The 27,675-nt window shown below is 42.4% G+C and overlaps 2 protein-coding genes across 9 annotated transcripts in view; both read right to left on the bottom strand.

The window, feature by feature from the left end:
* Window positions 1-20,619, bottom strand: part of LOC135710674 (myb-like protein H) — a 45,824-nt gene extending 25,205 nt beyond the window's left edge. The window contains exon 1 of the mRNA XM_065233321.1: window positions 19,816-20,619. The gene's annotated coding sequence lies outside the window, so the exon portion shown is untranslated. The remainder of the gene's footprint in view (window positions 1-19,815) is intronic.
* The window catches only part of ATP8A (ATPase phospholipid transporting 8A1), a 366,350-nt gene that overhangs the window by 284,665 nt on the left and 54,010 nt on the right, over window positions 1-27,675 (bottom strand). The gene's annotated exons all lie outside the window — the stretch shown is intronic.

The following is a 27,675-nucleotide window of genomic DNA, read 5'->3' on the forward strand; positions in this document are numbered from 1 at the left end:
GCCCAAAAAGAAACCTTTGAATGTAATGCAAATTACTAATGATCTGACGAAGCGGTTCTCGGCCGTGACCGAAATCTCGAAGGTGAGGTACAATAAACTTCGCGTTGTTGTCTCTAACCTGAAACAAGCTAACGAGATTGCTGCCTCCCAGCTCTTTACACTCGAGTATAGAGTGTACATCCCAGCTCGTAATGTGGAGATCGAAGGTGTGGTCACCGAAGCGAGTCTGACCCCCGAGATCTTGGCGAAGCAAGCGGTTGGCCGTTTCAAGAACCCCTTGCTTCCCACGGTTGAGATACTGGAAGTCCAGAAGCTGAACTCAGTATCTTTCAGCGAGGGTAAAAAGAGCTTTACCCCCACAGACTCGTTTCGGGTGACCTTTTCTGGTTCAGCCCTTCCTCACTACATCGAGTTGGGAAAACTTCGGCTACCTGTGCGTTTGTTCGTTCCTCGGGTCATGAACTGCCAAAACTGCAAACAGTTGGGACATACGGCCTCTCACTGTGGCAGCAAGGCACGCTGTTCCAAATGCGGGGAGAAGCACGAGGATGGCGCCTGCACAGTCACTGCACCAAAATGCGTGTACTGTAAGGGAACTCCTCATGGTCTCTCATCGTGCCCGGCGTACAAACAACGCGGGGAGAAACTAGAACGCTCTCTTAAGGAGCGTTCCAGGCAGTCTTTTGCAGCAATGCTAAAAACAGCCACACCATCAACCAACGACAAAAATCCCTTTGCTGTTTTGTCTGATGACGAGTCTGACTCTGACTTGGCTGAGGAGGGAGTTTCTTTCAGTTTTCCGGAAGGTTCTGCACGGAAACGAAAACGCATCCGTTCGCGAAAAGTTGCAGATAAGGAACCCCAAATCAGCTTGCCCAAATCAAGGAGTGATGGAAAAAAGGAAGTTTCAACTCCTCCTGGTTTCCGCAGAACTGATTATAACCAGAATTTTCCATCTCTCCCGGGGACATCAAAAACCCCTGATGGCTCATTTTTAAGAACAGAAGCCCCTTCTTCATCCGGGTTGTTCTCATTTGATAAAATTGTGGACGATATTCTCAAGTACCTCAATATTTCTGATCCTCTCAAAAGCATTGTTCTGGCAATGCTTCCTTCTGTGAAGACCCTCTTGAAGCAATTGACATTGAAGTGGCCCCTCATTGCAGCAATCATTTCCTTCGATGGATAATTTTCCAAACGAGGTCGGGGATTTGATCACTGTTCTACAGTGGAATTGTCGAAGTCTCATTCCTAAATTAGATTCTTTTAAGTTTTTAATTCACAATAATGATTGTGATGCATTTGCTGTTTGTGAAACTTGGCTCTCTTCAGATATCGATCTTCCTTTTTATGATTTTAACATTATTCGACTGGATCGTGAGGATTCGCGTGGAGGAGGGGTACTTTTGGGGATCAAAAAGTGCCATTCCTTCTATAGAGTGAATCTTCCACAATTTCCAGGTATTGAAGTTGTTGCATGTCAGACTATTATTAAAGGTAAGAGCCTTTGTATCGCTTCTGTTTATATTCCTCCTAGAGCCGTTGTTAATCGCAAACAACTTTCAGATATCTGTTCGGTACTTCCTGCTCCACGGTTGATTATGGGAGATTTTAATTCCCACGGTACAGGCTGGGGGGAACTGTATGATGACAACCGTTCTACTTTGATATATGACCTCTGCGACAGCTTTAATATGACAATTCTTAACAATGGAGAAGTAACACGTTTGGCTGGCTCATCCTCGAATGGAAGTAGATTAGACCTCACACTTTGCTCTAACTCATTATCGTTGGATTGCACGTGGAATGTGATCCAAGATCCCCACGGTAGTGATCACTTGCCGATCAAAGTTTCAGTTGCCAGTGGGTTCAATCCTTCGGAACCCGTTAACGTCGCGTACGATCTTACCCGTAATATCGATTGGACAAAGTTCAAGAACGTGATAGAAGATGCCCTAACGTCGGTAGAAGGGCTTCCACCGTTGGAGGAATATAACTTCCTCTCCAATCTGACCTTGGACAGCGCGCTTCAAGCTCAAACTCGGCCGGTTCCTGGAACGTCTTTCCGTAGGAAACCTCCTTCCCCTTGGTGGGACCAGCAATGCACTGAGGTTTATCGTAAAAAGTCCGACGCGTTTAAGCTTTTCCGGAAACGTGGAACACCCGTACATTTCGAAGCGTACTCGGATCTTGAACGCGAGCTCAAGAGCCTCATCAAAGCCAAGAAACGCGGATACTGGCGGCAATTCGTGGACGGATTATCGCGCGAAACGTCGATGAATACGCTTTGGAATGCGGCACGAAGGATGCGTAACCGGTCTTCAAACAACGAGAGCGAGGAGTACTCCGATAGTTGGATTCTCAAGTTCGCGCGAAAAGTATGTCCTGATTCTGTGCCGGCACAGTTGATTCCTCGCGAAACGACGAATTCGGTAGACGAGATCAGCCAGCCTTTTTCAATGCTGGAGCTCTCACTCGCACTCCTTTCGTGTGGAAATTCGGCTCCGGGGGCTGATAGAATCAAGTTCAACTTGTTGAAGAACCTCCCAGACGTCGCTAAGAGGCGCATGTTGAACTTGTTTGGTCAGTTCCTGGAGCTTAATATTGTTCCGGATGATTGGAGGCGGGTGAGAGTTATAGCCATTAAAAAGCCTGGAAAACCCGCGTCAGATCACAATTCGTATCGTCCCATTGCGATGTTATCGTGTATTCGAAAATTGTTGGAGAAAATGATCCTTTTTCGCCTGGACAAATGGGTTGAGTTGAACCACCTACTCTCAGATACTCAATTTGGTTTCCGTAGGGGCAAGGGAACGAACGACTGTCTCGCGTTGCTTTCCACTGAAATTCAGTTGGCTTTTGCTAATAAAGAGCAAATGGCTTCTGTCTTCTTGGATATTAAGGGGGCTTTTGATTCAGTATCGGTTGAAGTCCTTTCAGACAAACTCCACGCTTGTGGCCTTTCTCCATTAATTAATAACTTTTTGTACAATTTGCTGTCAGAGAAACATATGAGCTTTTCTCATGGAAACTCTACAGCTTCACGATTTAGCTACATGGGTCTCCCCCAGGGCTCATGTTTAAGCCCCCTTCTGTATAATTTCTACGTCAGAGAAATTGACAATTGTCTAAGTGACAACTGCACGTTGAGACAACTTGCAGATGACGGAGTAGTGTCTATGACAGGGCCCAGAGAGGCTGACCTGCAAGGACCCTTACAGGATACCTTAGACAATTTGTCTACTTGGGCTATCCAGCTAGGTATCGAATTCTCCACGGAGAAAACTGAGTTGGTCGTTTTTTTCTAGGAAGCATAGCCCAGCACAACCAAAGCTTCAACTTTTGGGTAAACCGATCACTCATTCTATGTCCTTCAAATATCTTGGGGTCTGGTTCGATTCAAAATGCACCTGGAGATCCCACATTGAGTATCTGAAGCGGAAATGCCAACAAAGGATCAATTTTCTCCGAACAATTACCAGAACGTGGTGGGGAGCCCATCCGCAAGATCTTCTAACGTTGTACCGGACAACAATTTTATCGGTTTTAGAGTACGGTAGTTTTTGCTTCCAGTCGGCGGCTAAAACTCACATCATCAAACTGGAACGGATCCAGTTATCGCTGTCTTCGTATCGCGTTAGGATGCATGCACTCGACTCATACGATGAGTCTCGAAGTGTTAGCGGGCATGTTGCCACTCTCTGATCGGTTTTCGGAATTATCCCTCAGGCTCCTCACCCGTTGTGAAATTATGAACCCACTGGTGATTGCAAACTTTGAGAAGCTTCTTGAGCTAAACCCTCAAACTCGTTTTATGTCATTGTACTACGTGTACATAACACAGGATGTCAGCCCTTCGCAGCATAATCCCTATCGTGTTTGCTTCTCCGACTTCGACAGTTCTGTTCATTTTGATTTATCAATGACGCAAGAGATTCGCGGAATCCCAGAGCATCATCGTTCCATGATTGCTCCGTCAATTTTCGCTGCAAAGTTTGGCCAAGTTGATTCCGCAAGATCGTTCTTCACAGATGGATCACTAATAGAGGCGTCCGCTGGTTTTGGTATTTATAACGAATTTCATAGCGCCTCTCTAATGCTTCATGCTCCTTGTTCCGTATATGTTGCGGAACTGGCGGCAATACATTATACGCTAGAAACGATCGCCTCACTTGCACCAGATCATTATTTTATTTTTACGGATAGTCTCAGTTCTGTCGAGGCTATTCGCTCCATGAGGCCGGTAAAGCACTCCTCGTATTTTCTCACGAAAATACGAGAGCTTTTGAGTGCTTTATCTTTAAGATCTTTTGTCATCACCTTTGCATGGGTCCCATCTCATTGCTCGATTCCGGGCAATGAGAAGGCGGACTCGCTTGCAAAGGTGGGCGCTATGGAAGGCGATGTTTACGATCGACAAATCGCCTACGACGAATTTTTCTTCATTTATCGTCAACAGTCCCTCGCCAGCTGGCAAAATAAATGGAGTGAAGGGAGTTTGGGACGATGGTTATATTCAATCATCCCTAAGGTGTCGAAGTGTCCTTGGTTCAAGGGGTTGGATGTGGGTCGAGACTTCATTCGTATGATGTCTCGCCTCATGTCCAATCACTACTCGTTAAACGCTCACTTGTTCCGTGTTGAGCTGGGGGACAGTAATCTCTGTGAATGTGGACAAGGTTACCAGGACGCAGATCACATTATTTGGTCTTGTGCTGAGCATCGTGGAGTCAGATCCGAGTTGTACGATTCCCTTCGGGCTCGAGGTAGACAACCTAATGTTCCAGTTCGGGATATTTTGGCTAGACGCGATCTGGAGTTTATGCAACTCATATATGTTTTCTTGAAGAATATTAATCATAGATTGTAAGTTTGATTAACCTTGTGTTTAGTTTGTGTTTTGTATGTGTGTGTGTATTTTTTTTTGTAGATTTGTTTCGGTAATAATTGTATAATTACAGAGTTGATATAACGTCGATAGGATTAAGTATATCTTTTAGAAATAGTGAAATTTTTGAATCATAAATCATATTCCAAATCTCCTTTTCCCTCTCCCGATCCAAACAATTGTCATCCACTAACCTCGAGAAGACCGCGAGTAATCGGTTCCAATCCTTTAATTTTAGATTTAAGACATTTATAATGTATAAAGAAAATGATAACTTGGCTCTGTAAAGTTTATTCGATTGAGCCTGTACAAATAAAATAATTAACAAAAAAAAAAAAAAAAAAACATACAAAGTTTTCCGGTTGTACCGTCGCATTATTGTCGGGAGAAAACTAATCGGAAATATCTTGATCCTTCGCTGAATATCACCCTAATGTATCGTCTATATTGTGAGTATTGCGACTCTGGAGGAGATCATAAGGTTAACGCCTCGACGTACCGCAAAATTTTCAATGAAAATTTCAACCTGGGGTTCCACAACCCCAAAAAAGATCGATGCCGTGTCTGTAATTACTATGACAATGCCGATAATGAGTTGAAGGACTCATTGAAAGATAAACACAACCTGCATTTGGCGCAAAAGGCAAGAGTTAGAAATGAAAAGCGGAACGATAAACTACAAGCTGAATCATCAAACGGTAAGCTAGTATGTGCTTCATTTGATCTGCAGCAAGTTCTGCTTGTACCTTACGACCCGAAGAACAGTGCTCTCTTTTACAAGCGGAAGCTTTCAACGTATAACCTTACGATTTATGACATGGTGAACAAGCAAGGGAATTGTTTTATATGGAATGAAACCGAAGGTGGCCGAGGCAGTTGTGAAATAGCCAGCTGTATTAACGTCTTCTTAATGTCACTTCCTTCAGAAACTAAGGAAGTAACATTCTACAGTGATAGATGCGGAGGGCAGGATTTGAATAAGTTCGTTGCTGCAATGTTCATGCAGGCAGTGCAGAAGTTGGAAAATATTGAGAAAATAGATCACAAATTACTCGTATCTGGCCACAGTGAAATGGAGTGCGATTCCATGCATTCGGCCATCAGTACCGAACTCAAGCGCGTTGGTCAAGCCTCATGGCCTGAGGACATGATACACATAGCTCGTAGCGCACGGAGGGACGAACGATGAACCCTACTTGGTTCATGATTTGAACCAAGAGCAGATCAAGGACTACAAAACCTTCTTCAAGCACAACATGACTTCGCGCAAGAAGGACACCAGTGGAGACATCATTTCGTGGCCTAAAATGATTTGGATGCGTTTCTTGAAATCAGAGCCATACAAAATGGCCATCAAAACATCGTATGAAGAGGAGTTTCGCTACATTGATTTCAACAAGCGGAGCAAAAGAGAATTACATAAGCCACTACAGCAGCTTTACCGTTCACCGATACCAATCTCGACAGCAAAATACAATGACCTTAAGTCTCTCTTCAATTTGAAACCACCTGCCCTTAAAGACTGCTACAAATCGTTCTATATGAATCTACCATACGATAATCAGGTCAACGACGAAGATAACAGCTCTGATGAGAATGAAGAAGATCTTTAAAGTGCGAATTAAACGTCTAAACGTGTTAATACATACATTAAAAGTTGCCAAATAAATGAATATTTCGATTTTGCGTTTAACAACTTCTTTCTCATTCATCAGAAAAACCGCTATCTCAGAACAAATGCTCTAGAAAATGTTTAGCTGTGCATGCTACAACTAGGTAACTCGGTATTTTTTTTAAATATCTATATTTTTCCCATACATCCACAAAGGCACCGTAATGTTCACCTGGCTAGAATGGGGAATAGTATAATTCATGTATACTGCGTAGAAATAACCTTTTTACGCTTTTTTGACACGTGAGCCATCTTCTTTAAAATAGGTCAAACTTCGATTTTTGAGATATCTAGTTGTAGCATTAAGGGGACGATATATTTTCTAAATTCCAGAATCTCGACATCATCAAGGTTCTAGATAATATTTTTTTAAAGCTTGAAACCCCGAAAAATTAGCTTTTAGATAGCTGAGTTTGCGATTGTTAAATTGTGTTTTTTAATTCCCACAATCGCGATCTCGAGAAATTATGTATTTGATGATCGACAAAGCTCAGCGGTAAATAAACTTGCTAGAGTAGTTCTCACATATAATTAAAATAAAGCTATCTATGCAATTTTGATTAAATTCCTCCCATGTACCACCGAATCCCACTTGACTCACATAATTGAGATGTACATTCACATTTCGCAATCAAACAGTAGTTGATCATTAAATAAACCCCGCCCCTCTTCGGTGGCAACGCAATATTCCCACACACCAACCAGCACCGACCGTCTTCGTCGCAGTCGTAGAACAATAATCAACTCTAGGGCACAATAAATTCCATCCAACAGCACTCTTAATCAACCGCCGTCATCAGCGACCACCTTTAACGGCGATTTTACAGCTGGTGACCCGTGGTTATTTCTCGGGACTCACGAGACCATGCGTTCCCCTTTTCGCCACTGACTGGCTGGGTGTGTTTGCCGGCAAGGACGACTTTCACGACACGAGAACTTCACTATCGGTTGATTCACACTCATCACAGTATCTGTGATGGAGAATGGGGACTCAATATTTAATTAGACGGTCCTTCCAACCGTGAAGGGAATAATTCCAAATTAGCATTCAACTTGACACACTTTCTTCCGTTAAAGTTTGATCCGGTATGTTTACTGAATTCCCTTCTCTCGGATACCGGTACTCCCAAATGTATGAATTTCGCTGTTGACGTACTAGACTGCCTCACGCACAGTGGTTTTATTTCTGGTATTTCATTTGTAACTACAGTTATTGATTTCATCAATGTCGTGTCGTCAAATGGGTTTTTTTTTTGGTAGCTTCAAATATCATCTCATACTGCGCGCAGTCTACATCAGAAGATCTTAAGCAATAGGACATACCTCAAATCAAATGTTTTCCCCTTGATCAGGGAGACAGTTCTCACACCTTGACCCATCAACTCTTGGACCAACGGTTTTACTTCCCGTCGTGATCAGAGATTTTATGCCGCAGAAAATCCCGGAGGCGCCGGCTTGGATTGAATCCCGGCCCTTTGGAGTATGAGGTAGTTTTGCTTACCACTACACCACCGGCGCCACTGAATTTTTTAAAATGTCATGTAAAAATGGAGCATCTAGTAGGCCATGACATTTTTTCGGACCCCAAGTAATGTGTAAATGATGCAAAAGGATTGGGTTGCACTAACATCACCTTTTTTTCAAAAATCTCATTGAAGCTACCTCTAAATCAGAGTTGTTCAGAGTTGTAGCCATACAATAGTATGTGTGTAACATTTTTTGCTATCATTTAGAGTAAGCCCCCATATTTCCAGGCAAAGCGTTATTCATTTTATTGATTATTCTTATTTATATATTCTTTATACAAAATGGGAATTACTTCATCCTCTTACATAATTCATTATCAGTGTTTTATAGAAAATTACAGCGCAATTCGGACGCCTATTTCTGAATTAATAAGGAAATCGCTAGGAAAACTTCAGTGGACGAAATATCTGACGCTTCACTTTTGACCTTGAAATCAGTTCTTACGGCACCACCAACTTTGACAATCCGCAATTTTAATAAACCATTTGTTACTGAAACTGATAGTTCTGTTCTGACCTGTAAGGTAATAGACTATGCATTGCCGATTTTTCTAATAAAAAAAAAACTATCATCTACTCAAAGAAAGTATGCACTGACTGAACGAATGAGATTTCCTAGGTTTTCTTATGCAGTGTGGCCAAGTCTACGGATTTATCCAAAGTTCTATGGATTTTAATATGCTTTACGGATCTACAAACACCATAACATTTTACGGATTTTCAATTTTGTTTGGATTCTTTTAAAACTGCAGAAGCAATTGTACGGATTCTCAAAAATATACTCATCACTTTCAAAATTCTTAACTTTTCAAATGACGGTTTTTTGGATAATGGTCATAAGATTTAGAAATAATGAATGCAGTTGAAACAAAACTAAATAGGGGAAATGGCTCTAATGTTGGCCTATGGATCTTAGATTGGGCCCATTTTATCTAGATGAACGCGTCATTGGGACGCTATTGAAAATTTAGTCGATTGCTGAATTTATGTATGGGCCCAAATTGGGGGCATTTAGGCCGAAATTACATCCATTTCCCCTATCTGTCCGTAAAATTATATACTGCTTCGAAGTCCTGTAGACTTGTTCAAAATTTTTGATGCCAAATCACTCGAAAGTGTGGTGTTGGTGTCTGGTGAAATTGTTTTTTTTTGCCAAAAATACACTTTAAGGAACTTAGATTTTTATCATGAGTGGGAAGCGGGATATGGACTATTGATGAATTGGCTTTTAAAACTGTTCATAACTATCTCCAATGTATTGTACTATGTATGTATACCATTTTTAACCATCACTAGCATCTAATATGTGATGCTTCACTTATTTTTCATTAGGGTGATCCTTTTCAAATTTAAAACTTAAAAAAAATGAAAATCATAAGATGCCACTCAATGCATCTAAAAATACTTTAGAAGATGAAATATTTGCTCTCCGTAAGAGTAACACTAGAATACTTTGGAGAATACTTCCACAGGGTGGTCCATTTATACATAATTAGGAAAACTGTTGAACCATTTTTGTCATGTTTTTAGTTTCTAAATATTCCAAAAGTTTGCATTTTCTATGAGTTTTTTTTTAAATAAAAAAAAACTTTGATGTACTTTTTAAGATATTTGAGTTCTTAACACTTTTTATTTAATTCTTACTAAAAATTACCAGAACAAAAAATTACCATGTATATTTTTACCAGAAAGACTTTATTTTTCTCTACTACTTTGTCTCAGACGTCATTTCGATCCAAATTGACGTTTTCGTGCTACAAGTTATTGAAAAATTACAAAGACGCCATTTTGAAAAAAAAAATACAAGATTCAAAATTTCGGAATTTTTGTAAAACAGTGAATGATTGCCACAAACAACAAACTTTTGCAAAGTTTTATGCAAATCGGAGACGGACGAGTTTTTCCGATTCGTCGTTTGGCATGGAGCTGCTCAGAAGCGAAGTCATATTTTCACCTGGAATAGTGCAATCGAATTTAGATTCCGAGAAGCGGAGTCAAATTTGACTTGGAAAAGCGAAATCGAATTTGGATTACGAGAAGCGAAGTTAAATGTTACTTGAATAAGCTTAACTGAATTTGGATTACGAGAAGCAAAATCAAATTTTATTTGGAAAAGCGAAATCGAATTTGGATTACGGGAAGCGGAGTCAAATTTGACTTTGGAAAGCGCAATACAATTTTGATATCGAGAAACAAAGTCAAATTTGACTTACAAAAGCGCAATCGAATTGGCCAAATTTTACTTGCAAAAGCAAAATCGAATTTGAAGTGCGAGAAGTTAAATTTTACTTGGAAAAGCGAAATCGAATTTGGATTAAGAGAAGCGGGGTTAAATTTTACTTGGGAAAGCGCAATCAAATTTGGATTACGAGAAGTAAATTCAAATTTTACTTGAAAAAGTGAAATCGAATTTCGATTACGAGAAGCAGAGTCAATTTTTAATTGGGAAAGCGCAATCGAATTTGGATTACGAGAAGCGAAATCAAATTTAACTTGGAAAAGCTAAACCGAATTTGGATTACAAGAAGCGGAGTCAAATTTTACTTGGGAAAGCGCAATCAAATTTGGATTTTGAAAAGTGAAGTCAAATTTTACTAGGAAAAGCGAAATCGAATTAAGATTACGAGAAGCGGAGTCAAATTTTACTTGGAAAAGCGAAATCGCATTTAGATTAAGAGAATCGGAGTCAAATTTTACTTGGGAAAGCGCAATCGAATTTGGATTTTGAGAAGTGAAGCCATATCAACTTGGTAAAGCGCAATTGAAATTGGATTTCAAGAAGTGAAGTCAAATTTAACTTGGAAATTTGGATTACGGGAAGCCAAGTTAAATTTTACTTGGAAAGCGAAATCGAATTTGGATTACGAGAAGCGAAATCAAATTTTGCTTGGGAAAGCGCAATCCAATTTGGATTTCAAGAAGTGAAGTCAAATTTTACTTGGAAAAGTGCAATCGAATTTGGATTTCGAGAAGCGAAATCAAATTTTACTTGGAAAAGCGAAATCCAATTTGGATTTCGAGAAACGAAGTCAAATTTGACTTAGGAAAGCGCAATCGAATTTGGATTACGAGAAGTGAATTCAAATTTCACTTGGAAAAGCGAAATCGAATTTGGACTACGAGAAGCAAAATCTAATTTGGATTACGAGAAACGGAGTTAAATTTTATTTGGGAAAACGCAATCAAATTTGGATTACGAGAAGTGAATTCAAATTTTAAATGGAAAAGCGAAATCTAATTTGGATTACGGGAAAGGAAGTTATGTTTTTTTTTTGAAACGCGAAATCGAATTTGTATGACGAGAAGCGTAGTCAAATTTTACTTGAAAAAGTTCCATGTAAGTTGAATTGAGAAACGAAATCAAATTTTACTTAAAAAAATAAATAGAGTTTGGATTACGGGAAGTGAACTCAAAGTTTTCTTGGAAAAGCGCAATCGAATTTGGATTACCAGAAGCGGAGTTATATTCACGCCTACCATCTACCTGGAAAAGCTGAAAAAATTCTCAATTCTCAATTGAGGAAGTAGTATTTCTGGATAAAATTAAAATAAAAAAAAAACGAAAATTTGATAAATGGTAAGTTGAAAGAAGGCACTGGCAAAATCTGGCAGAAAAAAAAAAATCCGGAGAAGACAGAAGGAAATTTCAGAGAAAGAAAGTCGTAAGAAACATTCAAGGGAAGTCGAAAGTAATTACCGGGCTTGTCAGAAAAAAACTGTAGTATGGAGAAATTTCCAGGAAAATCCGGAAGACACTTGTAGGAGAAACCAGAACAACTTCTAGGAGAATAATTACATAATCCACGGGAAGCTAAATAGATCTTCCAGGTGAGTGGGTCGGATGAACTTCTAGGGAAATCAGACTACATTTTTTGGAGAATGATAAGGTCCAACACCTTACCCCTTGGATTGAAAAACCAAAAGGAACTCGCAAGAAACTTCGCGTAGAATTTGAAAAAAAAAAACCTCAGTTAAAAAAACTTCCAGGGGATGTCGAAAGATACTTTTGGGACTCGAAATACTCGAACTCGAAAGAAACTTCCGGTGGAAGATCAAAAACTTCCAGAGAAAGTTCGGAGGAATTTTCTGGAGAAAGTTGGAAAGCATTTTAGACGGAAGACAGAATGATTTTTGGATGACTACCGACAGAAACATCTAGGAGAATTCGGATGTTCGAAAATACTTTTCGGTATCAGAACAGTTAGTAAGTTCCGAGAGAGAGAGAAACTGTTAAAAATGAACCTCCTAACTAACATTTCAAGTAGTATAAAGGTTTAAATCAGGCCTGTAAACCTCGCTAAATTAATTATTTTTTTCTATGTTCAATGAATACGTTTCAAGTTGAATTTTATTCATTTATTAATCTTCTGGTTTTAAATTTTTAATCCTGAAGAAAATTAGGGCTGTAAAAGTCTCATTGTAGCGCAGGCCTGGCCAAACCATAGTCTGCAAGGCTATATAGTTAAACCAAAACAAAAACCTTTTTTCTATCTGGTCAATGGATTAAATCAATCCCGAATCCGGGAATTCCCGGGAAGACCCATGAGATGTTTCTCGAGAGTGATCGAGAAATGGAACCACATTTTCGGTTGTTTGGCCACATCCTGGTCCTCCGGAAAATCCCAAACAACCGAAAATGTGGTTCCATTTCTAGGGCAACATGTGAAAAGGGTCTAAAGGGTGATACGGTCAAAATTTGGTCAATATCAACTTGACGTATTTCTTTCAATTTTGCATTTAAAAAACCTGAACACCCCTCATTTTGAAGGTGTGTGTGTGTAGAATGTTGCTTCTATTTTGATTTTGGAATTCACTCTTCAGTTGTCAAAATGCCGTCCAAGCAAGAAGAGCAGCGTATCAAAATTTTGCTAGCGCATCGCGAAAATCCGAGCTACTCGCACGCAAAGTTGGCAAAATCGCTAAAAGTTGCCAAATCAACCGTTACAAATGTAATTAAAGTGTTTGGGGAACGTTTGTCGACAGCCAGGAAGTCTGGATCGGGGGGAAATCGAAAACCGGAAGCCGCTGAGACGACAAAGAGAGTTGCCGGTAGTTTCAAGCGAAACCCTAACCTCTCTCTCCGAGATGCCGCAAATAAGCTGGGTGTATCGTTTACAACCGTGCATCGAGCCAAAAAACGAGCCGGACTATCGACTTACAAGAAGGTAGTGACTCCAAATCGCGATGATAAACAAAATACGACGGCCAAAGCGCGATCCCGGAGGCTGTACACGACGATGCTGACGAAGTTTGACTGCGTGGTAATAGACGACGAAACCTACGTCAAAGCCGACTACAAGCAGCTTCCGGGACAAGAGTTTTATACGGCAAAAGGAAGGGGAAAGGTAGCAGATGTTTTCAAGCACATGAAACTGTCAAAGTTCGCAAAGAAATATCTGGTTTGGCAAGCCATCTGTACCTGTGGCTTGAAAAGCAGCATTTTCATAGCTTCCGGGACTGTCAATCAAGAAATTTACGTGAAAGAGTGTTTGAATAAACGTCTGCTGCCTTTCCTGAAGAAACACGGTTGTTCCGTACTGTTTTGGCCGGATTTGGCATCTTGCCATTACGGTAAAAAGGCCATGGAGTGGTACGCCGCCAACAACGTGCAGGTGGTTCCCAAGGACAAGAACCCTCCCAACACGCCAGAGCTCCGCCCAATTGAGAAATACTGGGCTATTGTCAAGTGGAACCTAAAGAAGACCAAAAAAACTGCTAAGGGCGAGCAGCAGTTCAAGACAAACTGGTTTTCTGCGGCGAAGAAGGTGGACAAGGTGGCTGTACAAAATCTGATGGCAGGGGTCAAGCGTAAGGCCCGGCAATTCGGATTTGGAAAAGCGGAAGCCTAACTGAATATTTTTCCTGAATTTTATACTAATTGAACTTGAAAAAGAAATTTAATTTGATTTTTTAAATAAACGATTTCACCGATTTACACGCGTTTTCCCTTGACCAAATTTTGACCGTATCACCCTTTATATGTCAAATAAAAACAGATGACTTTAAACATCGATTTCTCACGGATAAGGACTCATGCCGAAAGATCGACATCAGCATCTGGTAGGGGAAGTTTGTTCTATTAGATGGTGTAAATAGTTTGCGAGGGTGTGCTGTGAGTTGGATGTAAGTAAATGTGGAGGCGAATATTCCATGAGATGTATCTTATGTCCAAAATGGTCAGATATAATAACAGTATGCGTCAGAAAATTTTGAGACTCTCACTAATACTATCTTACCGCTCAAGCCGTTCAACCTAGTTTTACAAAGTTTTGCCCCAGAAGTCAGTAATTGTTTACAAACAGATTGATGTATTTGATGTATTTATACACACAAAGGAAGATTTTGTGAAAAATGTGCGACAAGAATGAAATTCTCAGATTACTCCACGCCCAAAAGTCAGTTTCGGAGATCATGGCCCTTGTAAAATGTTCAAGAGCTACTGTATTTCGATTCAAGCGATCGATTGGACTCCCAACAGTTCTAAGAAAACCTGGAAGCGGTCGTAAGCAATCTGTAAGAACACCAGCGTTAATACAGTCCATTAAAATGAAAGTAACTCGTAGTCCCGTTCGGAGCATTAGGAAAATTGCAAAGCAGGCTAATGTGTCAGAAGCAACGGTAAGAAGAGTAGTGAAATATGACTTAAAAGGAAAATCCAGAGCTCGAGTTCAAATACACCTGATTACTGACAGAATTGGAGCAGCTAGAGTGGAGCGAAGCAAGAAACTACTCAGTGCACTGAAGAAGAGATGCACCGTCAGTTAGTACGTTGTTTGTGTATTTTTTCCCAGACGTTAGACGTTAGATCAGAAGTGCCGTTTCAGTGCTTTTTTTTAATTTTTAAAAAACGTAATTTTGAAAATTTAGAATATCCATAATGGCAAAATTTTAGCAAATATGTGAATGTTTACCAATAACACATGATTATGCAAAGTTTCATGCAAATCGGATAAGGTCGAGTTTTTCCGATTCGCCATTCGGCGTGGATCCTTTTCATTTTTAAAACTTGAAAATAAACGCAAACATCATAATGCACCTAAAACTACTCCAGAAATTGAAATATTCACCCTCCATTATAGTAGCACTGATACGTTATGTGCATTAATCACTAGAATACGCTGTGGAATACTTTAAAGTTTAAGAAGATGATCAACACTGCCTACTAAAGGTTGATCAGCCGGACACATTAAAAAGGTATTTTTTGAGAAACATTGTTCAAAATTTCACTAAATCAAGCTAAGAGTGTATAGAACCACAGTAGGCATTGGTTGTCAGGATAAGTTCATTTGTTTACATCATGGCTTCACTGGGATCAAGCACGTCGCGATTCAATCCTGCACGCTCGAAACGAAAATCCCGGTCCATCCACTCCTGGCAGTTTTCGATCAAATTCCTGTGCAGGAATTTTATAGCTCGGTTGACCGGAAGAATGTAAAGTCAAAAAGAAGTCTAAATTCCCCAAAAAGTTCCTTGTCTGACCAGCAAACTGCAGTTGTGGGCCGAACAGCGAAACTTTCGTTACTTCTGGGACCATGAACCAGCAAATTTACCAGGAGGTGTGTCTGCGGAAGAGCCTACTGACTTGAGGTGGATTGCCTACTCAAATTTCACCAAACAGTGGTACAGCGAAAATGGCTTCACAGTGGTTCCCAAGGAGATGAATCCGGCCAATACTTCGAAGCTAAGGCCAATTTAAGAAATACTAGTCAATAATGCAGCACATATGAAGAAAAAGTGTGTCAATTGCAGTTCCTGAAGGATTGGATTTCAAACAGGGCTCGTGCAAAAGATGATGGGCCGTGTACGAAGAAAAGTTCTAGTAATGGCCTATGGTTTAAGAAGGAAGACTGAAGCAATGGTCTTAAAATAAGCATAATGCCTACCAATGTATAGCTGTTATATTGAACTTTAAAAAATAAAACGCATTTTTTAAATTACGGTATACGGTAATTTTTTCTACTAGTTTTGGTAAAAAGTCAAAAATCTTTAAATACTTAAATGACTAAAAATCACCCAAGGTGAACCAGCCAATTGCTGAAAGCCTCTAGAATAAATTCAAAAAATATCAGTTTTTATACCTTTAAATGAGTTTTGTTGAAAAGCTATTCCAAAATGCAATCATTTCTGAATTTTTTAAATTGTGCATTTTAAAGCTGTCAAATTTTATTTAATTGTTTTTAATTATTACTTTTTTCGATGGCCTATTGGTGATCAAGCACTGACAACAATCGAGTGTCAGGGAGGCATTCTGGAACCTATCGAACCCCATCAACACATGGGTCGAGACCTACGGCTTTTGCTTTCCTTTGGAAGGAAGACGTGTCCAGAGTTTTTGTTCGCCTCAGAAAAATCCCAACGACCTCGGTTGAGATTGAACCTGGACTATCACCCCTATTCTGTATTTCGTTTCGAACGAAATTCTCATACAAAAAATATTTATCTGATAGTGTTTTAAATTGGCATGCGTGAGCTCTTATTCGCGAGAAATCGATGGCTATAGCCATTGTTTACAAAAGCATTTTCGCCATTTTGAAATGTTTGCACTAAATTATTACAATTATCACATTGGTTTGTTATTGCGGCATGGAAATTAACTCTTATACCTTTCAAAATCGATTCATTAACCACAATTTAGATCGTAACATTGCCACTGCCAGTCAATCCATCGCGAACAGGACACAGTGGAACATCAGTAACGAATATCACAGTGGAATATCAGTAACCTGCATGGTAGTGACCATTACCCGATCCACATACAGCTAGGCGCGGCCCCTCCAACGACTCGGAGACCCAGATGGCGCTACGAGGAAGCCAACTGGGACGCCTTCAGGGAGAAATCTTCATGGCACCTCGATCTCAGAACCGAAGGACATCGCCGACGAATTAGGAAAATATGTTGCCGACCTGTCTGCTGTCAATGGCTACGACAGCGATTTCGTCCAGCGCGTCAAACCTTCCACAAGCAGTATTCGCGACTTGCGAATTCCACCCGATGTTCCTGCTCTCCAGATCAACGAAGCTCTTACCTTTCGGGAGCTTTAATTTGTCGTCGGCAGCAGTAGTGGTAAATCTGCCGGACCGGACGAGATTGGATACTCGGTGTTAAAAAACCTCTCCCTCGACGGAAAAACGAGGCTACTCGCCTTCTTCAACAGTCTATGGCTCACTGACTAGTATCCGAACCTCTGGAAACAAAGCTTGGTTGTGCCCGTTCCGAAGAACAACACCGCGAGTGAAGAAGCCGCCTCCTTTAGGCCGATTGCGCTCACTTGCTGCGCGGCAAAAGTGATGGAGAGAATGGTAAATCATCGTCTTAGGCAGTTCCTGGAGTCAAACGGCCTCCTTGACGAACGACAGCATGCGTTCCGGCAAGGACACGGCTTTTCCACTTACTTTGCAGCCCTCGGGAAAATACTTAAGGAAGCCCAGGACAACGGTCACCATGCGGAGTTAGTCTCCCTTGATATTTCAAAGGCGTTCAACAGGACATGGACACTTGGTGTCATCAGGTAGCTCATCGGCTGGGGCCTGGAAGGTCACATCACACATTTTGTACAGAATTTCCTCCTTGATCGTACCTTCCAGGTGACACTCGCTCGGATCCGTGTGCCCCAGGGATCCGTCATAGCGGTAACGCTATTCCTGGTGGCAATGAACGGGGTATTCAGCAGATTGCTCAAGAACGTGCACGTAATTGTTTATGCCGACGACATACTCATCGTCGTAACGGGACGATCGACTAAGCGGACCAGGAACATAGCTCAAGCAGCAGTCTCCGCCGTCAGCAGGTGGGCGCTTTCGGTTGGTTTCAGCGTGGCAGGACCGAACACTGCAACGAGTCAAAGTCTACCGGAGGAGTGTTCCGTCTTTTCCTCTGAAGTCGCAGCTATTCTAGACGCAGCCATCACTCCGGCAGATCAACCGATCCTCGTGCTAACTGACTCACACAGCGTCATCCAAGCGCTGGAAACCGAAGCCCCGAGCCACCTCTGAATACAAGCCATTACACGGTACGCCCCACCTTGAACCGTCTTCACGTGGATCCCCGGACACTGCGGTGTTCCCGGAAACGAGGCTGCCGACAGACTGGCGGGATCCGGTGCATCCCGTCCCCGCGACACCAGGAACGTACCCCTCCTAGACGTCAGGCGTTGGATTGTGACTACCATTATGGAAGTCTGGCAGCAGGAATGGTTCCAGTCGCGGACCACTTTCGTGACTAAGATCAAGGAAACCGTATGCTCCTGGCTGGACAGCCAAAAGTAAAAGGACCAACGGATCATCTCAAGACTCTGGACCGGCCATGCGAGGATTTCCTGTAATTTCGGTGGGACACACGGTGGGTTTGTTCAATTTGCAGCATCCCCGCTTCGAAGGAACACGAGCTGTGTGTCTGCCCGGAGTTCCAGAAGCTACGTGAACAACATGGACTCCCGGAGAACGTCAGTAATCTGCTTGGTTACGACCCCTCGACGTTGGCGGCGCTGATCGCCTTTCTGAAGGACGCCCACTTGTATGATCAAATCTGGTTCCACCCGTCGGTGGCTGCACTGATCGTGTTTTCCTCACCTTTCTATTTTTTTCTGCCGTCGGGGTTTCTCCGCCGGACCGGGCACTGTCTCCTACGGTGGAGCTCTACCTTGTTCGCGCACCCAGTCCTCACCAAAGCCCCGATGTAATCCTCACTTTACATTAAATTTTAAAATGTTTTCTGTCTCATTCGTTGGATAATCAGCGATAGTTATACGTAACGTCAATTGAAACCAATTTTTTTTAGGCAGGATCTAGCCTGACCATCTGCTGTATAACGTGATAAACTAGCCTACGGCTAAAAATCACGGTAATAAAGAAAAAAATAAATCGTAATTAAATGTTTCTAAATTTCACTAAAATTTGTTTTCTTCGATTTTTGTCGTATTTGGAATCTAATTTGTAAATTTTAGGAAAATATACACATTTAGTAAGCTTTGAATAAAAGTATTATAGAACATACTTAAAGAGGTAATTATTGTCTTGAAAGACAACAGATTCCCCTAAATTGCCAGTTTTTGTATTAAGGTGCATTGAAAATATCGAGACGCCGTTTAGAAAAATCAGGCAAGAGGCAAAACAACCAAGTTTCATAATAAATTTGTACAACCGTGAAAAAATTTCATGACAATCGGAGAAGGTCACGTTTGAACGATTCGTTAAGTTGGCGTGAATATAATTTTCTTGATTCACCGAAACAGCGTCGGATTGTATGTAGTAGATTTGCCATGACCAATATAGCCAATCATTTTATTTCTATGCAATTTAACTACATCCTTCCTTCCTCTTCGCATTTCATGCATATTGCTTATCGCATATCAGCTTATTACATGCTCTCAACTTAGTGTTCTAGATGCACTTATACAGTTATAAATTGATAAATTTCGATGCCTGCACCACTTTTGCATTAGTTATAATTGAGTGGGAAGTACAATCATACTCTATGCCCAGGTAGGTCGAGAAACTTTCGAACCATTTTCCAGCATGGTCTTGCTTTGTAGCTGCGCCTTTACCAACAGAGCTAAGAGATGTCCCACTTACAGGCGACCCTGAATCTCATCCAAAATGCTGACCTCCAAATGTCAAAAAATGCCAAAATTTCGCGTCCCAACGATTACAGGATTCTGAGATACACTTTATCAGCGTTAGTCATGAACTTTATTCCATCTCCCACATTTCATTAGCATTCCGGAAATTACCAGGCTGACGGTTTAAAGGGAAATCGAGGAAAGTAATGTCCGGTCAGCGACCAAAATCGCAACTCCCTCCCATTCTCCAAGACACCACATTGATGAAATCAACATTTTATAGGCACCCGGAATTAACAGTAATCCACGAATTTGGCCGTTGGGACCGCACAGTGCACGGCACGCTGCTGCTCTTCTGTTTTAGCACTTATTTCCGGGGAAGGCGCTAGGATCCTTCGCGTAATAATGCACACCGAACGAACGAACGAACGAACTCACAAGCGCGCGCGACCACGGTATGTTTACATTTGGCAAACGGGCGTCGCGTCGGTGGGCAGAAAGCCCTTCTTCGACTCAATGCTGGTGGTGGCACTTCTCTGGCACTACCATTCCGGTGAACGACGAAAAAGGCACTGTTAGTAGACTAGAACGCGCGAGCCCGAGAATCTCGGCAACCCGCTTCGAGGCATACACACACACACACACGATTCGGACTACAACACGAGACGCGCTCGATGGCTCCGACGGCGGCGATGACGATGACGATGATGATGGAGGATGGAGGATGAAGCATGGATTTTGAAGGTCGGTGGGTGGTTTGTTGTCCTCCTCCCGCGCGTCGATTTCCCGTTCTTCTGTGGTGTCGAACTTTTGGACCACGCCGTCGGATGGTTGCTAGATTGGCCGCGTACGGTGCAGGCTGATGCTCCGAACGGTCCGAGTGACAACGACGAACTGAGACACACCGAACCGAAAACTATTCAGTGCCAAAGCAACCCGAGAAAAAATAAAATAAAAAGGCTGGCATAGTGCATTATTATGCTACTACACTACTATTATAGTTTGCGGGATTGCTGACGGTGATGACGATGACGATGATTAAGGTGGTTGGTGATGACGATAGTGAGCGTTGGAGTATATAAGCGGGTAGACGAAACTATGGCTTGATTGAGCATTATTTGTGGGGAGACGAGTCCTCGTGAAATTCGGTGGAACCGATTTGCACAGATTTGCCTTGGCTGCTTTCGACGAATCCTTAATTGTGAGTGATGGTGCTCTTTCGGATTGGATCGGAGAAGGAAATTGGTTTTAAATTTTGAGTGACGGGAGGTGACGTGCTCCAAACACATGATAGAATTATAATTTTTCTATTAGGTGCTGTCCGCACGGACCACGTGAACCGTTTTTGAGCGATTTTAGACCCCATCACATTCCTCTGCTCTAAACTCTTTTTATGGAGGCGGCAGGTAGTCTAGCTAGTGAAGGGACTGCATTACCAAACAGGAGGTGGCGAGTTCGATGTCCGGTCCAGTCGAGAAAATCTTTCGGGTTGAAAATTTTCTCGATTTTCCCGGGGTACTGAGTATCATTGTGCTTGCCACAAAATAAACAAACACATGCATTGGTAGGCATAGAAAGCTCTTAATTATAACAGTGGAAGTGCTTTAACCGATTTGAATCCACTACTGACCTATATATGACCTAGAATTGGGCGATCTTGTCCAAATAATCGATCTCACTGAATCTATTTGATTCGATTTTTTTTTCAAAATTGCATACCCTAATAAAAATAACCATAAAAGAGAGCTTAACGACGTGTTCGGGGTATCATCCAAACCATTTTTGGGATCGTTTACCCATCCGGGATACAGTTCGTTTATGGTATTTGTTTATTAGGGTATACAAAAAAAGATCCAAATATTTAAAAACAGTTTAAATGGAAGAGATGGCATTTAACATGTAGAAGTTTGTGCTCAGGATACAGGATTAGGTGTGTGATTTAAGATTCTATAATAAAGATTGTACTCGAAAAAAAAATGCAACACTTTCTTTTATGCATAAATTTAACACTTTCCTTTATTTAACGTCGGTCTCTGTTCCGCAATCTAGTGCCAATCATTGACGGCAATCGAATGTGCAGGAAGGCAGCTTCCACACCTGCGTAGGATATCGCACCCATTCAACACACACATGGGCCGGGACCAACGGCTTTACTTCCCTTCCGAAGGAAGACGTGACCAGAGATTTTTATGCCTCAGAAAAATCCCACCGACCTCGGCTGGGATAGAACCCAGACCCATCGGGGTGTTAGAAAGCAGTCACGCTTACCACTACACCACCGGCGCCGGCTATTTTGAGTAAAACTAGTTTAGAGTGTAATGTTTACATGTGCAAAGTCTCGTCACAATCTGTCAAGTGGTAATCGAGATGGCTTCCAAGCAAGAAGTGCTTCGAAAAAAAAATATGGGAGCGGTCGTGGAAAATCCAGGCCAATCCCACAGGTGGATCGCGAAACAGTTTGGAATCGACAATTCGACCGTGTCCCGTGTGATAAAATCGTTCAAGGAAACCCAGACGACCCAGAGGCAAGCTGGTAGCGTAATGAAAGCGAAGATGACCGACCCTGTGAACGCAACGAAGGTGAGGGATTACTTCAAGCGCAATCCGATCCTTTCGATTCGGGACGTGGCCAATTCTTCCGTCTGGTTCGTCCAGCAGACAATGAAGCTGCCCGGATTTCATGTCTTCAAGGTAAGGAAGGTGCCTAACCAAACCGATAAACAGAATACCTTACTAAGGCCTTGTTTTCCTCTGCTGTCCGAAGAAGTCGTCTCCACTCTACTAGATCCATGGCCACAGTTCGCCAGCCTCGTAGTCTGCGAAGGGTCCGCAGGTCACCTTCTACTTGGTCGATCCACCTTGCCCGCTGCGCGCCTCTTCTTCTTGTTCCTGTTGGGTCGCTTTCTAGAACCATTTTCACTGGGTCGTCGTGCGGCATTCTTACGACGTGCCCTGCCCACCGTAGGCGCCCAATTTTTGCAATGTGGACGATGGATGGTTCTCCCAGCAGCTGGTGCAATTCGTGGTTCATTCGCCTCCTCCACGTTCCGTCATCCATCTGCACTCCACCGTAGATGGTACGCAACACATTCCGTTCGAAAACACCAAGGGCGCGTTGGTCCTCCACGAGCATAGTCCAGGTCTCTTGGCCGTAGAGGTCCACCGGTCTAATTAGCGTCTTGTAGACAGACAACTTCGTGCGGCGGCGAATTTCATTCGACCGGAGCGTCCTCCGGAGTACAAAGTAGGCACGATTCCCTGCCATAATGCGTCTTTGAATTTCTCTGCTGGTATCATTTTGGGCGGTCACCAGTGAGCCCAAATACACGAACTCATCGACCACCTCGATTTCGTCACCGTCAATCTGAACTCGGGGTGGGAGGCTAACATTGTCCTCCCTAGAACCTCTTCCTTTCATGTATTTTGTCTTTGATGCGTTGATGGCAAGTCCAATTCGCCTAGCTTCAGCCTTCAGTCTGATGTACGTTTCCGCCATCATCTCAAAGTACCATGCCATGATGTCAATGTCATCGGCGAAGCCAAGGAGCTGGATGGACTTCCTGAATACCGTGCCACTCGTGTCTATTTCAGCTCTTCTGATCACACCTTTAAACGCGATGTTGAACAGCAGACACGAAAGCCCATCACCTTGCCGTAACCCCCTTCGAGATTCAAAGGGACTCGAGAGTGTCCCCGATACTCGAACAACGCACATCACTCGATCCATCGTGTCCAATCGCGTCAGTTTATCTGGAAATCCGTACTCGTGGATAATCTGCCATAGCTGATCTCGATCGATTGTGTCGTATGCGGATTTGAAATCGATGAACAAATGATGTGTGGGCACCTTGTATTCGCGGCATTTCTGCAGAACCTGCCGAATCGCGAAAATTTGGTCCGTGGTAGCGTGGGCACCCATGAATCCCGCCTGGTATTGCCCCACGAACTCTCTTGCGCGGTAGTTGCAGCAATCCAACTTGTCGCCCTTTTTTGTAGATTGGGCATACGACACCTTCCATCCACTCCTCCGGTAATATCTCCTCCTCCCAAATCTTGGCAATTACCCAGTGCAGCGCTCTAGCCAGTGCATCACCACCGTATTTTAATAACTCACTTGGTAGTTGATCTACACCAGTTGCTTTGTTGTTCTTCAGCCGACCGATCTCCTCCTCAACTTCTTGAAGATCAGGGGCCGGTAGCCTGTCGTCTTCTGCGCGTGCTCCAAGGTATGTTGCCGTGCCATCTTCGTTTTCTGCTGCTTCACCGTTGAGGTGCTCGTCATAGTACTGATTCCACCTCTCAATCACCTCACACTCGTTCGTGAGAAGGTTACCGTTCGTCCTTGCACAATATCGGCTTGCGGCACGTAGCCTTTGCGCGAACTATTTAGCTTCTCGTAGAACTTCCGTGTGTCGTTTACGCGGTACAGATTTTCTATCGCCTTGCGATCTCGGTCTTCCTGCTGACGATTCTTCCTTCGGAAAACCGAGTTTTGTCTGTTCCGCGCTTGCCTGCATCGCTCTACATTCAATCTCGTGCGGTGTTGCAGCATTCTCGCCCGTGCTGCATTATTCTCCTGTACTAACAGTTTGCATTCGCCGTCAAACCAGTCATTTCTTCGGTCCGGGTTTGCAGTACCTAGTGCCGCTGCAGCAGTACTACCTATGGCGGAACGGATTTCCCTCCAGCCATCTTCAAGAGAAGCTGCGCCAAGCTGCTCTTCCGTGGGTAGTGCAACTTCCAGCTGCTGCGCGTAGTCCTGGGCAACTCCGGCGTCCCGTAGTTGCTCAATGTTGGGTCGCGGCGTTCGACTTCGACGGGTGTTATGAACCGTCGAGAGTTTTGAGCGCATGCATACTGCAACTAGGTAGTGGTCCGAATCTACGTTCGCACTGCGGTACGTGCGGACGTTGATAATGTCGGAGAAGAATTTCCCGTCGGTTAGAACGTGATCGATTTGGTTTTCTGTGTGTTGGTCAGGTGATCTCCAGGTGGCTTTGGCCCAATTGCCGGTCTATACATTTTCTCCCGTCCTACCTGAGCGTTCATGTCGCCGATGACGATTTTGACGTCCCGTTGCGAACAGCCGTCGTACACCTGCCCCAGCTGCGCATAGAACGCTTCTATCTCGTTGTCGGGTCTCCCTTCGTGTGGGCAGTGCACGTTGATGATGCTGAGAAAATTGACCCGTAACCCGGGGTTCACTAAAAACGAAACGAGTTACTTTTACCTAGGCTACTCATGTGCTGAGTGACCAACGCTTTTAAAATTGTTTCCTTAGGGGCTGTTCATAAACTACGTAGACAGTTTTTTTTTAATTATTGACCCCCCCCCTGCGTAGACAATTGTCCTTACAAAAATTTTAAAATTTGTATGGACCGTGGATAACTGCCAACCACCCCCCTAAACTGTCTATGTAGTTTATGAACAGGTGGAGAATATTGATGGAGACTGACATTAGAGGATGATAAATATGACTTCTGTGGTTTGTTTTATGTGAGTTGCAGAATTAATTGAATTAAGGGTACTAATGGGGTCTGATTCACTGCCTCTTTCTCTTGAGCCCACTCTAGACCCTACATTTCGTATTTAAATCTATATGTGAACCGAGAAGTTAACTGCTGGTCTGAGTTCCTCTGGAATATTCAATTAGAGGATGTTTCTGAATATACAGACAAACAGCACGTAATGTTGTGAACAACTTCAATGACAGTTGTCCAGCAGTGCTCCCATTTTATTTACAACAATCCAATGCCTACGAGATTGTGCTGAAGGTGTGCCGATGGATGTGCCCAAGCTGTGCCGAATCTAATTTCGGCACAATGTACTGAGTGACATACCCCTGGGTCTGGTTACGATCACCGTGATATTGATATTAGCGGACTTGAATTGATATTTTTCGGTGAGTTACAATTTAATTTAAATAAAATACAAAATACAAAATAATATTGAAGGTAGATATATTTGTTGCCACTAATTGTATTTTTATTTTGTATGTTGTATTTTATGTTTTAATAAATAGTCAGAGGATGGCTGAAAAATCAGTAAGTCGAAACATAAATACAATAAACATCCAGTTAAATTAAAAATCACCGAAAAATATCAATTCAAATCTGATAATATACATATTTGGCGTAATAGGCGAATTGATTTTCTTCATCCTGGATCTTGAAGTTAATTTTTATCAACTTCGCTTCAAAGGAATTCATCCAGTGCCCCTCATCATGCATAAGAAACATTTGTTTATTATCCCGTCGTTGAATATGTTACCCCTTCCAATTGAATGTGCACACCTCGTACACTGATGTGCCTGTCGAGACCCAGCTACCGCAGGCGACTGCTCTTCTATCCTCATAATTGAAGTTTTTCCACAATCATCTAAGAATTTTTGCTTCCCTATAAGAAAGTGAATTTTCAGCCGTACGTCCCACGCTTTCCCTCACCCCAAAATGACTTTGGATTTAATCCTGATGATAAAATCTTTGCATACGCCTGTCAACATTCAACATACTCTACATCTCAACGGCATCGCATTGCAGTTGTCACACCAAAACCATCTGTTTTGACGAACTCGTGTGTCGGTTTATGAAGTCGCCTCGCAGCACCAACCACCGTCGTAGCACCGTAGAGATTTGGAAATCCATCAAGCGATAAAGATTCAGTTTACAACCACTCGTTGCAACTCGCTGTACACTATCCGAGTAGCTCATAATGCCCAGATTAATTTGCCTCCTCAGTTTTACCGCCGCGGCAACGAGGAAAGCAAAGCAAGTTTTTCAATAACGACTAAACAGTGACAATCGGCCAAATTTCTTCCAATTCGCCACTTTTTTATGGCTCTTCCCTCCCGTCCCGTACCCCGCTCACCACCACCACCACCGTCATCACCATCATCGGTTTGCATTTTCTCTTCGCTCGAGAAACAATGATAATAAAATTTCTGTGTGTATTTGGCTTGGTATTTTATGTACTCTCGACTGCCACGTTTAGTGGAAATTTGTATCACTCTTTTGCTCTTTCCTGCTAATTCCGCCTTTGTGGTGGAAAGGATTGAAACAATTTTTCCCGATACTATTATCGTTTGGATTGGGCACAGTCGAGAATTATGTTGGAGGAGTGAGCACTATGGAGAGGTTTACGTTGTACGTGAGACAATTTATCGGTACGAGTGCAGTTTCAGTACGTAGGTAGATAAATGTTTTTCATATGGTTGCAAAAAAAACTTGGAGCTATTGGATGCTAAGAATGTGAAAATTTTCACAAAATTGTTATATTTAGAATTCTGGAGATTTTAAATCTCAAAAATTTAAATTTCTCAACTGAAGTTATTTCAATTTCAATTCTGGGTTCCACGGACATTCTCCTAGAACGTTAGATTGCTTTGATTAGGCATGTCTAAAGGGTGAACACGAAAAAGTCCGGACACGAAAATATTGTTGGGGTTTAAATATGCGTTTTATTTTTTATAGTTCAATGTAACAGCTATACATTAGTAGGTATTATGCTTATTGTAGTTCATTGTTTCAGTCTTCCTTCTTACCATAGGCCATAGCTCGAACTTTTCTTCGTACGCGGCCCATCATCTTTTGCACGAGCCCTGTTTCCACTTGTTTGGCTGCCAAATTCCATTTCCGCTTGAAATCCTTCAGGTCAATTGCACTTCCACCCTTTTTCCTCAATTGACCTTAGTTCCGGAGTATTGGCCGGATTCATCTCCTTGGGAACCACTGTGTCGCCATTTTCGCTATACCACTGTTTGGTGGAATTTGAGTAGTGGCAGCTTGCCAAGTCCAGCCAGAATAGGCAATCCACCTCATGTTGCTTCAGAAAAGTCAGTTAGTCTTTTCCGTAGGCACTCCTCCTGGTAAATTTGCTGGTTCATGGTCCCAAAAGTAACGAAAGTTTCGCTTTTAGCCCACAACTGCAGATTGCTTGTCAGACAAGGAACTTTTTGGGGAATTTCGACTTCTTTTTGATTTTACAGTTCTTTCGGAAACTGCCAGGAGCGGACAGGCCGGGATTTTCGTTTCG

The sequence above is a fragment of the Ochlerotatus camptorhynchus genome, unplaced genomic scaffold (assembly GCF_037179485.1).
Source record: "Ochlerotatus camptorhynchus isolate MF236.1 unplaced genomic scaffold, CSIRO-AGI_Acam_v1.1 ptg000401l, whole genome shotgun sequence".
NCBI classification, from domain to species: Eukaryota; Metazoa; Arthropoda; class Insecta; order Diptera; family Culicidae; genus Ochlerotatus; species Ochlerotatus camptorhynchus.